The 13,181-nt window shown below is 48.8% G+C and overlaps 18 non-coding genes across 18 annotated transcripts; 5 read left to right on the top strand and 13 right to left on the bottom strand.

Annotated features, from left to right (window-relative positions):
- Positions 1 to 70: 70 nt before the first annotated feature.
- On the bottom strand, positions 71 to 143 carry trnav-aac (transfer RNA valine (anticodon AAC)). Its single transcript has one exon. It is a non-coding gene; the product is annotated as a tRNA-Val (tRNA).
- Positions 144 to 1,038: 895 nt separating this feature from the next.
- Positions 1,039 to 1,111, bottom strand: trnav-cac (transfer RNA valine (anticodon CAC)). Its single transcript has one exon. It is a non-coding gene; the product is annotated as a tRNA-Val (tRNA).
- A 257-nt stretch (positions 1,112 to 1,368) lies between these two features.
- trnad-guc (transfer RNA aspartic acid (anticodon GUC)) lies at positions 1,369 to 1,440 on the top strand. Its single transcript has one exon. It is a non-coding gene; the product is annotated as a tRNA-Asp (tRNA).
- Positions 1,441 to 2,274: 834 nt separating this feature from the next.
- Positions 2,275 to 2,347, bottom strand: trnav-aac (transfer RNA valine (anticodon AAC)). The gene has a single exon. It is a non-coding gene; the product is annotated as a tRNA-Val (tRNA).
- An 895-nt stretch (positions 2,348 to 3,242) lies between these two features.
- Positions 3,243 to 3,315, bottom strand: trnav-cac (transfer RNA valine (anticodon CAC)). Its single transcript has one exon. It is a non-coding gene; the product is annotated as a tRNA-Val (tRNA).
- Positions 3,316 to 3,572: 257 nt separating this feature from the next.
- Positions 3,573 to 3,644, top strand: trnad-guc (transfer RNA aspartic acid (anticodon GUC)). The gene has a single exon. It is a non-coding gene; the product is annotated as a tRNA-Asp (tRNA).
- An 834-nt stretch (positions 3,645 to 4,478) lies between these two features.
- Positions 4,479 to 4,551, bottom strand: trnav-aac (transfer RNA valine (anticodon AAC)). The gene has a single exon. It is a non-coding gene; the product is annotated as a tRNA-Val (tRNA).
- Positions 4,552 to 5,439: 888 nt separating this feature from the next.
- Positions 5,440 to 5,512, bottom strand: trnav-cac (transfer RNA valine (anticodon CAC)). The gene has a single exon. It is a non-coding gene; the product is annotated as a tRNA-Val (tRNA).
- A 257-nt stretch (positions 5,513 to 5,769) lies between these two features.
- Positions 5,770 to 5,841, top strand: trnad-guc (transfer RNA aspartic acid (anticodon GUC)). The gene has a single exon. It is a non-coding gene; the product is annotated as a tRNA-Asp (tRNA).
- An 834-nt stretch (positions 5,842 to 6,675) lies between these two features.
- trnav-aac (transfer RNA valine (anticodon AAC)) lies at positions 6,676 to 6,748 on the bottom strand. Its single transcript has one exon. It is a non-coding gene; the product is annotated as a tRNA-Val (tRNA).
- An 894-nt stretch (positions 6,749 to 7,642) lies between these two features.
- trnav-aac (transfer RNA valine (anticodon AAC)) lies at positions 7,643 to 7,715 on the bottom strand. Its single transcript has one exon. It is a non-coding gene; the product is annotated as a tRNA-Val (tRNA).
- An 895-nt stretch (positions 7,716 to 8,610) lies between these two features.
- On the bottom strand, positions 8,611 to 8,683 carry trnav-cac (transfer RNA valine (anticodon CAC)). The gene has a single exon. It is a non-coding gene; the product is annotated as a tRNA-Val (tRNA).
- Positions 8,684 to 8,940: 257 nt separating this feature from the next.
- trnad-guc (transfer RNA aspartic acid (anticodon GUC)) lies at positions 8,941 to 9,012 on the top strand. Its single transcript has one exon. It is a non-coding gene; the product is annotated as a tRNA-Asp (tRNA).
- Positions 9,013 to 9,846: 834 nt separating this feature from the next.
- trnav-aac (transfer RNA valine (anticodon AAC)) lies at positions 9,847 to 9,919 on the bottom strand. The gene has a single exon. It is a non-coding gene; the product is annotated as a tRNA-Val (tRNA).
- Positions 9,920 to 10,807: 888 nt separating this feature from the next.
- Positions 10,808 to 10,880, bottom strand: trnav-cac (transfer RNA valine (anticodon CAC)). The gene has a single exon. It is a non-coding gene; the product is annotated as a tRNA-Val (tRNA).
- Positions 10,881 to 11,137: 257 nt separating this feature from the next.
- trnad-guc (transfer RNA aspartic acid (anticodon GUC)) lies at positions 11,138 to 11,209 on the top strand. Its single transcript has one exon. It is a non-coding gene; the product is annotated as a tRNA-Asp (tRNA).
- Positions 11,210 to 12,043: 834 nt separating this feature from the next.
- Positions 12,044 to 12,116, bottom strand: trnav-aac (transfer RNA valine (anticodon AAC)). Its single transcript has one exon. It is a non-coding gene; the product is annotated as a tRNA-Val (tRNA).
- An 895-nt stretch (positions 12,117 to 13,011) lies between these two features.
- Positions 13,012 to 13,084, bottom strand: trnav-cac (transfer RNA valine (anticodon CAC)). The gene has a single exon. It is a non-coding gene; the product is annotated as a tRNA-Val (tRNA).
- Between the last annotated feature and the right edge of the window lie 97 nt (positions 13,085 to 13,181).

The following is a 13,181-nucleotide window of genomic DNA, read 5'->3' as shown; positions in this document are numbered from 1 at the left end:
TTGCCCATCCAGCGTACATGTCGTGTTTGTTGTTCCTTGTCAAGCAGTGCGCTCTGTGAACAAACAAACATGTTTCCGCCCAGTTTCGAACTGGGGACCTTTCGCGTGTTAGGCGAACGTGATAACCACTACACTACGGAAACTGCTGAAAAGACTTGTTATGCGTGTGCCAGCGTCAGTGCACCTTCAGCTGCTGAGGTACAGAAGGTTTCAAGTAAAGGCTGAAATTATTATTCACTAAGAAACACAAGACAGCAGCAGTGGCTGTTACCGCACAGGAAGAGGGAGGGTTTACCATTACCAACAACTTATATTGGGAAATGATTGCTCTGTGAAATACAATAGTGCTACCACATGTTGATTTCAGGAGAGCTACGGAGAGGGACTCTCTGTCGGTCTCGAGGACGTCCTAGCAAAACCGACCATTCAGGGGGGGAAAGCAGGTCTTGACTCTGGCCATGTTCAGCAAGGGAGGAGACCTTGGAATATATTCAGGGTGTGGAACGAGCCCTTTGAGGAACTCCTGAACCCGACCAACGCACCCTCTGTGGATGAGGCAGAGTCTGAAGACTTGGGGAAAGCCTCTCCTATATCCCTGGCACAGTGGTCTGATGTACATAAGCAGCTCCTCAGCGCCAAGGTACCAGGTGTGGATGAGATTTGCCCTGTGATGCTGAAGGCATCCTCCATTCTCCATGCTTTCACCCTTATCAACAACTTGTGTTGGGAAATGATTTATGCATGAAATATGATAGTCCTACCACAGGTTGCTTTCGGGGGAGCTATGGTGTTGGACTCTGGATTGGTCTCGAGCCTCCCTGGCATAAGCTTTTCCGGTATAGGAGGTGCTGGCCAATAACTGAAAGTCAGGTCCAGAACCAGTAGTGGCAATACGTAGTCTGTGCTGGTAGTGGAACAGTGGACCAGTTCTTTACCCTTCAACAGTTGTTGGGGGGTGTCATGGCAGTTTGCCCATCCAGCGTACATGTTGTGTTTGTTGTTCCTTGTCAAGCAGTGCTCTCTGTGAACAAACAAATGTGTTTCCGCCCAGTTTCGAACTGGGGACCTTTCGCGTGTGAGGCGAACGTGATGACCACTACACTACGGAAACTGACGAAAACAACTGTTATACGTGTGATGGCGTCAGTGCACCGTCAGCCGCTGAAATTCAGAAGTCTTCAAGTTAAGGCTGAAATGCGTAACCCTCATATTCATTGTGACGTTACATTGAGTAGTCTATTAAGTGGTTTTATCCACATTCCACACCTTTGGTCTACTAATGCAAATACTTTCCTGTATATCTTTGTGTGTTCCCTGCTGGAACAATACCACCTGTGTGTTCAGGTGCTAAAACTGATGATGTAGCCTTCCTCGTTAGTATAGTGGACAGTATCTCCGCCTGTCACGCGGAAGACCGGGGTTCGATTCCCTGACGGGGAGTCATTTTTTTCTACCAGTTGCTGATTATTCACCAAGACAGCAGCAGCAGCAGCAGCAGGGGCTGTTAGCGCACAGGAAAACCGAGGATTCACCATTACCACCAACTTATATTGGGAAATGATTTCTCCGTGATATACAATAGTCCTACCACATGTTGATTTCAGGAGAGCTACAGAGAGGGACTCTCAGTTGGTCTCGAGGACGCCCTAGAAAAACCGACCATTCAGGGGGGGAAAGCAGGTCTTGACTCTGGCCGTGTTAAGCACGGGAGGAGACCTTGGAATATATTGAGGGTGTGGAATGAGCCCTTTGAGGAACTCCTGAACCCGACCAACGCACCCTCTGTGGATGAGGCAGAGTCTGAAGACTTGGGGAAAGCCTCTCCTATATCCCTGGCACAGTGGTCTGATGTACATAAGCAGCTCCTCAGCGCCAAGGTACCAGGTGTGGATGAGATTTGCCCTGTGATGCTGAAGGCATCCTCCATTCTCCATGCTTTCACCCTTATCAACAACTTGTGTTGGGAAATGATTTATGCATGAAATATGATAGTCCTACCACAGGTTGCTTTCGGGGGAGCTATGGTGTTGGACTCTGGATTGGTCTCGAGCCTCCCTGGCATAAGCTTTTCCGGTATAGGAGGTGCTGGCCAATAACTGAAGGTCAGGTCCAGAACCAGTAGTGGCAATACGTAGTCTGTGCTGGTAGTGGAACAGTGGACCAGTTATTTACCCTTCAACAGTTGTTGGGGGTATCGTGGCAGTTTGCCCATCCAGCGTACATGTCGTGTTTGTTGTTCCTTGTCAAGCAGTGCGCTCTGTGAACAAACAAACATGTTTCCGCCCAGTTTCGAACTGGGGACCTTTCGCGTGTTAGGCGAACGTGATAACCACTACACTACGGAAACTGCTGAAAAGACTTGTTATGCGTGTGCCAGCGTCAGTGCACCTTCAGCTGCTGAGGTACAGAAGGTTTCAAGTAAAGGCTGAAATTATTATTCACTAAGAAACACAAGACAGCAGCAGTGGCTGTTACCGCACAGGAAGAGGGAGGGTTTACCATTACCAACAACTTATATTGGGAAATGATTGCTCTGTGAAATACAATAGTGCTACCACATGTTGATTTCAGGAGAGCTACGGAGAGGGACTCTCTGTCGGTCTCGAGGACGTCCTAGCAAAACCGACCATTCAGGGGGGGAAAGCAGGTCTTGACTCTGGCCATGTTCAGCAAGGGAGGAGACCTTGGAATATATTCAGGGTGTGGAACGAGCCCTTTGAGGAACTCCTGAACCCGACCAACGCACCCTCTGTGGATGAGGCAGAGTCTGAAGACTTGGGGAAAGCCTCTCCTATATCCCTGGCACAGTGGTCTGATGTACATAAGCAGCTCCTCAGCGCCAAGGTACCAGGTGTGGATGAGATTTGCCCTGTGATGCTGAAGGCATCCTCCATTCTCCATGCTTTCACCCTTATCAACAACTTGTGTTGGGAAATGATTTATGCATGAAATATGATAGTCCTACCACAGGTTGCTTTCGGGGGAGCTATGGTGTTGGACTCTGGATTGGTCTCGAGCCTCCCTGGCATAAGCTTTTCCGGTATAGGAGGTGCTGGCCAATAACTGAAAGTCAGGTCCAGAACCAGTAGTGGCAATACGTAGTCTGTGCTGGTAGTGGAACAGTGGACCAGTTCTTTACCCTTCAACAGTTGTTGGGGGGTGTCATGGCAGTTTGCCCATCCAGCGTACATGTTGTGTTTGTTGTTCCTTGTCAAGCAGTGCTCTCTGTGAACAAACAAATGTGTTTCCGCCCAGTTTCGAACTGGGGACCTTTCGCGTGTGAGGCGAACGTGATGACCACTACACTACGGAAACTGACGAAAACAACTGTTATACGTGTGATGGCGTCAGTGCACCTTCAGCCGCTGAAATTCAGAAGTCTTCAAGTTAAGGCTGAAATGCGTAACCCTCATATTCATTGTGACGTTACATTGAGTAGTCTATTAAGTGGTTTTATCCACATTCCACACCTTTGGCCTACTAATGCAAATACTTTCCTGTATATCTTTGTGTGTTCCCTGCTGGAACAATACCACCTGTGTGTTCAGGTGCTAAAACTGATGATGTAGCCTTCCTCGTTAGTATAGTGGACAGTATCTCCGCCTGTCACGCGGAAGACCGGGGTTCGATTCCCCGACGGGGAGTCATGTTTTTCTACCAGTTGCTGATTATTCACCAAGACAGCAGCAGCAGCAGCAGCAGGGGCTGTTAGCGCACAGGAAAACCGAGGATTCACCATTACCAACAACTTATATTGGGAAATGATTTCTCCGTGACATACAATAGTCCTACCACATGTTGATTTCAGGAGAGCTACAGAGAGGGACTCTCGGTTGGTCTCGAGGACGCCCTAGAAAAACCGACCATTCAGGGGGGGAAAGCAGGTCTTGACTCTGGCCGTGTTAAGCACGGGAGGAGACCTTGGAATATATTGAGGGTGTGGAATGAGCCCTTTGAGGAACTCCTGAACCCGACCAACGCACCCTCTGTGGATGAGGCAGAGTCTGAAGACTTGGGGAAAGCCTCTCCTATATCCCTGGCACAGTGGTCTGATGTACATAAGCAGCTCCTCAGCGCCAAGGTACCAGGTGTGGATGAGATTTGCCCTGTGATGCTGAAGGCATCCTCCATTCTCCATGCTTTCACCCTTATCAACAACTTGTGTTGGGAAATGATTTATGCATGAAATATGATAGTCCTACCACAGGTTGCTTTCGGGGGAGCTATGGTGTTGGACTCTGGATTGGTCTCGAGCCTCCCTGGCATAAGCTTTTCCGGTATAGGAGGTGCTGGCCAATAACTGAAGGTCAGGTCCAGAACCAGTAGTGGCAATACGTAGTCTGTGCTGGTAGTGGAACAGTGGACCAGTTATTTACCCTTCAACAGTTGTTGGGGGTATCGTGGCAGTTTGCCCATCCAGCGTACATGTCGTGTTTGTTGTTCCTTGTCAAGCAGTGCGCTCTGTGAACAAACAAACGTGTTTCCGCCCAGTTTCGAACTGGGGACCTTTCGCGTGTTAGGCGAACGTGATAACCACTACACTACGGAAACTGCTGAAAAGACTTGTTATGCGTGTGCCAGCGTCAGTGCACCTTCAGCTGCTGAGGTACAGAAGGTTTCAAGTAAAGGCTGAAATTATTATTCACTAAGAAACACAAGACAGCAGCAGTGGCTGTTACCGCACAGGAAGAGGGAGGGTTTACCATTACCAACAACTTATATTGGGAAATGATTGCTCTGTGAAATACAATAGTGCTACCACATGTTGATTTCAGGAGAGCTACGGAGAGGGACTCTCTGTCGGTCTCGAGGACGTCCTAGCAAAACCGACCATTCAGGGGGGGAAAGCAGGTCTTGACTCTGGCCATGTTCAGCAAGGGAGGAGACCTTGGAATATATTCAGGGTGTGGAACGAGCCCTTTGAGGAACTCCTGAACCCAACCAACGCACCCTCTGTGGATGAGGCAGAGTCTGAAGACTTGGGGAAAGCCTCTCCTATATCCCTGGCACAGTGGTCTGATGTACATAAGCAGCTCCTCAGCGCCAAGGTACCAGGTGTGGATGAGATTTGCCCTGTGATGCTGAAGGCATCCTCCATTCTTTCACCCTTATCAACAACTTATGTTAGGAAATGATTTCTCCATGAAATATGATAGTCCTACCACAGGTTGCTTTCAGGGGAGCTATAGTGCTGGACTCTGGATTGGTTTCGAGCCTCCCTGGTATAAGCTTTTCCAGTATAGGAGGTGCTGGCCAATAACTGAAGGTCAGATCCAGAATCAGGAGTGACAATGCATAGACGGTGCTGGTAGTGGAACCGTGGACCAGTTCTTTACCCTTCAACAGTTGTTGGGGGGTGTCATGGCAGTTTGCCCATCCAGCGTACATGTTGTGTTTGTTGTTCCTTGTCAAGCAGTGCTCTCTGTGAACAAACAAATGTGTTTCCGCCCAGTTTCAAACTGGGGACCTTTCGCGTGTGAGGTGAACGTGATGACCACTACACTACGGAAACTGACGAAAACAACTGTTATACGTGTGATGGCGTCAGTGCACCGTCAGCCGCTGAAATTCAGAAGTCTTCAAGTTAAGGCTGAAATGCGTAACCCTCATATTCATTGTGACGTTACATTGAGTAGTCTATTAAGTGGTTTTATCCACATTCCACACCTTTGGTCTACTAATGCAAATACTTTCCTGTATATCTTTGTGTGTTCCCTGCTGGAACAATACCACCTGTGTGTTCAGGTGCTAAAACTGATGATGTAGCCTTCCTCGTTAGTATAGTGGACAGTATCTCCGCCTGTCACGCGGAAGACCGGGGTTCGATTCCCTGACGGGGAGTCATTTTTTTCTACCAGTTGCTGATTATTCACCAAGACAGCAGCAGCAGCAGCAGCAGGGGCTGTTAGCGCACAGGAAAACCGAGGATTCACCATTACCACCAACTTATATTGGGAAATGATTTCTCCGTGACATACAATAGTCCTACCACATGTTGATTTCAGGAGAGCTACAGAGAGGGACTCTCAGTTGGTCTCGAGGACGCCCTAGAAAAACCGACCATTCAGGGGGGGAAAGCAGGTCTTGACTCTGGCCGTGTTAAGCACGGGAGGAGACCTTGGAATATATTGAGGGTGTGGAATGAGCCCTTTGAGGAACTCCTGAACCCGACCAACGCACCCTCTGTGGATGAGGCAGAGTCTGAAGACTTGGGGAAAGCCTCTCCTATATCCCTGGCACAGTGGTCTGATGTACATAAGCAGCTCCTCAGCGCCAAGGTACCAGGTGTGGATGAGATTTGCCCTGTGATGCTGAAGGCATCCTCCATTCTCCATGCTTTCACCCTTATCAACAACTTGTGTTGGGAAATGATTTATGCATGAAATATGATAGTCCTACCACAGGTTGCTTTCGGGGGAGCTATGGTGTTGGACTCTGGATTGGTCTCGAGCCTCCCTGGCATAAGCTTTTCCGGTATAGGAGGTGCTGGCCAATAACTGAAGGTCAGGTCCAGAACCAGTAGTGGCAATACGTAGTCTGTGCTGGTAGTGGAACAGTGGACCAGTTATTTACCCTTCAACAGTTGTTGGGGGTATCGTGGCAGTTTGCCCATCCAGCGTACATGTCGTGTTTGTTGTTCCTTGTCAAGCAGTGCGCTCTGTGAACAAACAAACATGTTTCCGCCCAGTTTCGAACTGGGGACCTTTCGCGTGTTAGGCGAACGTGATAACCACTACACTACGGAAACTGCTGAAAAGACTTGTTATGCGTGTGCCAGCGTCAGTGCACCTTCAGCTGCTGAGGTACAGAAGGTTTCAAGTAAAGGCTGAAATTATTATTCACTAAGAAACACAAGACAGCAGCAGTGGCTGTTACCGCACAGGAAGAGGGAGGGTTTACCATTACCAACAACTTATATTGGGAAATGATTGCTCTGTGAAATACAATAGTGCTACCACATGTTGATTTCAGGAGAGCTACGGAGAGGGACTCTCTGTCGGTCTCGAGGACGTCCTAGCAAAACCGACCATTCAGGGGTGGAAAGCAGGTCTTGACTCTGGCCATGTTCAGCAAGGGAGGAGACCTTGGAATATATTCAGGGTGTGGAACGAGCCCTTTGAGGAACTCCTGAACCCGACCAACACACTCTCTGTGGATGAGGCAGAGTTTGAAGACTTGGGGAAAGCCTCTCCTATATCCCTGGCACAGTGGTCTGAGGTACATAAGCAGCTCCTCAGCACCAAGGTACCAGGTGTGGATGAGATTTGCCCTGTGATGCTGAAGGCATCCTCCATTCTCCATGCTTTCACCCTTATCAACAACTTGTGTTGGGAAATGATTTATGCATGAAATATGATAGTCCTACCACAGGTTGCTTTCGGGGGAGCTATGGTGTTGGACTCTGGATTGGTCTCGAGCCTCCCTGGCATAAGCTTTTCCGGTATAGGAGGTGCTGGCCAATAACTGAAGGTCAGGTCCAGAACCAGTAGTGGCAATACGTAGTCTGTGCTGGTAGTGGAACAGTGGACCAGTTATTTACCCTTCAACAGTTGTTGGGGGTATCGTGGCAGTTTGCCCATCCAGCGTACATGTCGTGTTTGTTGTTCCTTGTCAAGCAGTGCGCTCTGTGAACAAACAAACATGTTTCCGCCCAGTTTCGAACTGGGGACCTTTCGCGTGTTAGGCGAACGTGATAACCACTACACTACAGAAACTGCTGAAAAGACTTGTTATGCGTGTGCCAGCGTCAGTGCACCTTCAGCTGCTGAGGTACAGAAGGTTTCAAGTAAAGGCTGAAATTATTATTCACTAAGAAACACAAGACAGCAGCAGTGGCTGTTACCGCACAGGAAGAGGGAGGGTTTACCATTACCAACAACTTATATTGGGAAATGATTGCTCTGTGAAATACAATAGTGCTACCACATGTTGATTTCAGGAGAGCTACGGAGAGGGACTCTCTGTCGGTCTCGAGGACGTCCTAGCAAAACCGACCATTCAGGGGGGGAAAGCAGGTCTTGACTCTGGCCATGTTCAGCAAGGGAGGAGACCTTGGAATATATTCAGGGTGTGGAACGAGCCCTTTGAGGAACTCCTGAACCCGACCAACGCACCCTCTGTGGATGAGGCAGAGTCTGAAGACTTGGGGAAAGCCTCTCCTATATCCCTGGCACAGTGGTCTGATGTACATAAGCAGCTCCTCAGCGCCAAGGTACCAGGTGTGGATGAGATTTGCCCTGTGATGCTGAAGGCATCCTCCATTCTCCATGCTTTCACCCTTATCAACAACTTGTGTTGGGAAATGATTTATGCATGAAATATGATAGTCCTACCACAGGTTGCTTTCGGGGGAGCTATGGTGTTGGACTCTGGATTGGTCTCGAGCCTCCCTGGCATAAGCTTTTCCGGTATAGGAGGTGCTGGCCAATAACTGAAAGTCAGGTCCAGAACCAGTAGTGGCAATACGTAGTCTGTGCTGGTAGTGGAACAGTGGACCAGTTCTTTACCCTTCAACAGTTGTTGGGGGGTGTCATGGCAGTTTGCCCATCCAGCGTACATGTTGTGTTTGTTGTTCCTTGTCAAGCAGTGCTCTCTGTGAACAAACAAATGTGTTTCCGCCCAGTTTCGAACTGGGGACCTTTCGCGTGTGAGGCGAACGTGATGACCACTACACTACGGAAACTGACGAAAACAACTGTTATACGTGTGATGGCGTCAGTGCACCTTCAGCCGCTGAAATTCAGAAGTCTTCAAGTTAAGGCTGAAATGCGTAACCCTCATATTCATTGTGACGTTACATTGAGTAGTCTATTAAGTGGTTTTATCCACATTCCACACCTTTGGCCTACTAATGCAAATACTTTCCTGTATATCTTTGTGTGTTCCCTGCTGGAACAATACCACCTGTGTGTTCAGGTGCTAAAACTGATGATGTAGCCTTCCTCGTTAGTATAGTGGACAGTATCTCCGCCTGTCACGCGGAAGACCGGGGTTCGATTCCCCGACGGGGAGTCATGTTTTTCTACCAGTTGCTGATTATTCACCAAGACAGCAGCAGCAGCAGCAGCAGGGGCTGTTAGCGCACAGGAAAACCGAGGATTCACCATTACCAACAACTTATATTGGGAAATGATTTCTCCGTGACATACAATAGTCCTACCACATGTTGATTTCAGGAGAGCTACAGAGAGGGACTCTCGGTTGGTCTCGAGGACGCCCTAGAAAAACCGACCATTCAGGGGGGGAAAGCAGGTCTTGACTCTGGCCGTGTTAAGCACGGGAGGAGACCTTGGAATATATTCAGGGTGTGGAATGAGCCCTTTGAGGAACTCCTGAACCCGACCAACGCACCCTCTGTGGATGAGGCAGAGTCTGAAGACTTGGGGAAAGCCTCTCCTATATCCCTGGCACAGTGGTCTGATGTACATAAGCAGCTCCTCAGCGCCAAGGTACCAGGTGTGGATGAGATTTGCCCTGTGATGCTGAAGGCATCCTCCATTCTCCATGCTTTCACCCTTATCAACAACTTGTGTTGGGAAATGATTTATGCATGAAATATGATAGTCCTACCACAGGTTGCTTTCGGGGGAGCTATGGTGTTGGACTCTGGATTGGTCTCGAGCCTCCCTGGCATAAGCTTTTCCGGTATAGGAGGTGCTGGCCAATAACTGAAGGTCAGGTCCAGAACCAGTAGTGGCAATACGTAGTCTGTGCTGGTAGTGGAACAGTGGACCAGTTATTTACCCTTCAACAGTTGTTGGGGGTATCGTGGCAGTTTGCCCATCCAGCGTACATGTCGTGTTTGTTGTTCCTTGTCAAGCAGTGTGCTCTGTGAACAAACAAACGTGTTTCCGCCCAGTTTCGAACTGGGGACCTTTCGCGTGTTAGGCGAACGTGATAACCACTACACTACGGAAACTGCTGAAAAGACTTGTTATGCGTGTGCCAGCGTCAGTGCACCTTCAGCTGCTGAGGTACAGAAGGTTTCAAGTAAAGGCTGAAATTATTATTCACTAAGAAACACAAGACAGCAGCAGTGGCTGTTACCGCACAGGAAGAGGGAGGGTTTACCATTACCAACAACTTATATTGGGAAATGATTGCTCTGTGAAATACAATAGTGCTACCACATGTTGATTTCAGGAGAGCTACGGAGAGGGACTCTCTGTCGGTCTCGAGGACGTCCTAGCAAAACCGACCATTCAGGGGGGGAAAGCAGGTCTTGACTCTGGCCATGTTCAGCAAGGGAGGAGACCTTGGAATATATTCAGGGTGTGGAACGAGCCCTTTGAGGAACTCCTGAACCCAACCAACGCACCCTCTGTGGATGAGGCAGAGTCTGAAGACTTGGGGAAAGCCTCTCCTATATCCCTGGCACAGTGGTCTGATGTACATAAGCAGCTCCTCAGCGCCAAGGTACCAGGTGTGGATGAGATTTGCCCTGTGATGCTGAAGGCATCCTCCATTCTTTCACCCTTATCAACAACTTATGTTAGGAAATGATTTCTCCATGAAATATGATAGTCCTACCACAGGTTGCTTTCAGGGGAGCTATAGTGCTGGACTCTGGATTGGTTTCGAGCCTCCCTGGTATAAGCTTTTCCAGTATAGGAGGTGCTGGCCAATAACTGAAGGTCAGATCCAGAATCAGGAGTGACAATGCATAGACGGTGCTGGTAGTGGAACCGTGGACCAGTTCTTTACCCTTCAACAGTTGTTGGGGGGTGTCATGGCAGTTTGCCCATCCAGCGTACATGTTGTGTTTGTTGTTCCTTGTCAAGCAGTGCTCTCTGTGAACAAACAAATGTGTTTCCGCCCAGTTTCAAACTGGGGACCTTTCGCGTGTGAGGTGAACGTGATGACCACTACACTACGGAAACTGACGAAAACAACTGTTATACGTGTGATGGCGTCAGTGCACCGTCAGCCGCTGAAATTCAGAAGTCTTCAAGTTAAGGCTGAAATGCGTAACCCTCATATTCATTGTGACGTTACATTGAGTAGTCTATTAAGTGGTTTTATCCACATTCCACACCTTTGGTCTACTAATGCAAATACTTTCCTGTATATCTTTGTGTGTTCCCTGCTGGAACAATACCACCTGTGTGTTCAGGTGCTAAAACTGATGATGTAGCCTTCCTCGTTAGTATAGTGGACAGTATCTCCGCCTGTCACGCGGAAGACCGGGGTTCGATTCCCTGACGGGGAGTCATTTTTTTCTACCAGTTGCTGATTATTCACCAAGACAGCAGCAGCAGCAGCAGCAGGGGCTGTTAGCGCACAGGAAAACCGAGGATTCACCATTACCAACAACTTATATTGGGAAATGATTTCTCCGTGACATACAATAGTCCTACCACATGTTGATTTCAGGAGAGCTACAGAGAGGGACTCTCAGTTGGTCTCGAGGACGCCCTAGAAAAACCGACCATTCAGGGGGGGAAAGCAGGTCTTGACTCTGGCCGTGTTAAGCACGGGAGGAGACCTTGGAATATATTGAGGGTGTGGAATGAGCCCTTTGAGGAACTCCTGAACCCGACCAACGCACCCTCTGTGGATGAGGCAGAGTCTGAAGACTTGGGGAAAGCCTCTCCTATATCCCTGGCACAGTGGTCTGATGTACATAAGCAGCTCCTCAGCGCCAAGGTACCAGGTGTGGATGAGATTTGCCCTGTGATGCTGAAGGCATCCTCCATTCTCCATGCTTTCACCCTTATCAACAACTTGTGTTGGGAAATGATTTATGCATGAAATATGATAGTCCTACCACAGGTTGCTTTCGGGGGAGCTATGGTGTTGGACTCTGGATTGGTCTCGAGCCTCCCTGGCATAAGCTTTTCCGGTATAGGAGGTGCTGGCCAATAACTGAAGGTCAGGTCCAGAACCAGTAGTGGCAATACGTAGTCTGTGCTGGTAGTGGAACAGTGGACCAGTTATTTACCCTTCAACAGTTGTTGGGGGTATCGTGGCAGTTTGCCCATCCAGCGTACATGTCGTGTTTGTTGTTCCTTGTCAAGCAGTGCGCTCTGTGAACAAACAAACATGTTTCCGCCCAGTTTCGAACTGGGGACCTTTCGCGTGTTAGGCGAACGTGATAACCACTACACTACGGAAACTGCTGAAAAGACTTGTTATGCGTGTGCCAGCGTCAGTGCACCTTCAGCTGCTGAGGTACAGAAGGTTTCAAGTAAAGGCTGAAATTATTATTCACTAAGAAACACAAGACAGCAGCAGTGGCTGTTACCGCACAGGAAGAGGGAGGGTTTACCATTACCAACAACTTATATTGGGAAATGATTGCTCTGTGAAATACAATAGTGCTACCACATGTTGATTTCAGGAGAGCTACGGAGAGGGACTCTCTGTCGGTCTCGAGGACGTCCTAGCAAAACCGACCATTCAGGGGGGGAAAGCAGGTCTTGACTCTGGCCATGTTCAGCAAGGGAGGAGACCTTGGAATATATTCAGGGTGTGGAACGAGCCCTTTGAGGAACTCCTGAACCCGACCAACGCACCCTCTGTGGATGAGGCAGAGTCTGAAGACTTGGGGAAAGCCTCTCCTATATCCCTGGCACAGTGGTCTGATGTACATAAGCAGCTCCTCAGCGCCAAGGTACCAGGTGTGGATGAGATTTGCCCTGTGATGCTGAAGGCATCCTCCATTCTCCATGCTTTCACCCTTATCAACAACTTGTGTTGGGAAATGATTTATGCATGAAATATGATAGTCCTACCACAGGTTGCTTTCGGGGGAGCTATGGTGTTGGACTCTGGATTGGTCTCGAGCCTCCCTGGCATAAGCTTTTCCGGTATAGGAGGTGCTGGCCAATAACTGAAAGTCAGGTCCAGAACCAGTAGTGGCAATACGTAGTCTGTGCTGGTAGTGGAACAGTGGACCAGTTCTTTACCCTTCAACAGTTGTTGGGGGGTGTCATGGCAGTTTGCCCATCCAGCGTACATGTTGTGTTTGTTGTTCCTTGTCAAGCAGTGCTCTCTGTGAACAAACAAATGTGTTTCCGCCCAGTTTCGAACTGGGGACCTTTCGCGTGTGAGGCGAACGTGATGACCACTACACTACGGAAACTGACGAAAACAACTGTTATACGTGTGATGGCGTCAGTGCACCGTCAGCCGCTGAAATTCAGAAGTCTTCAAGTTAAGGCTGAAATGCGTAACCCTCA

Source organism: Epinephelus lanceolatus, chromosome 13, assembly GCF_041903045.1.
Source record: "Epinephelus lanceolatus isolate andai-2023 chromosome 13, ASM4190304v1, whole genome shotgun sequence".
Taxonomy (NCBI): Eukaryota; Metazoa; Chordata; class Actinopteri; order Perciformes; family Serranidae; genus Epinephelus; species Epinephelus lanceolatus.
Note: the sequence above shows the minus strand (reverse complement) of the source record. Positions and strands in the feature narration are given on the sequence as shown.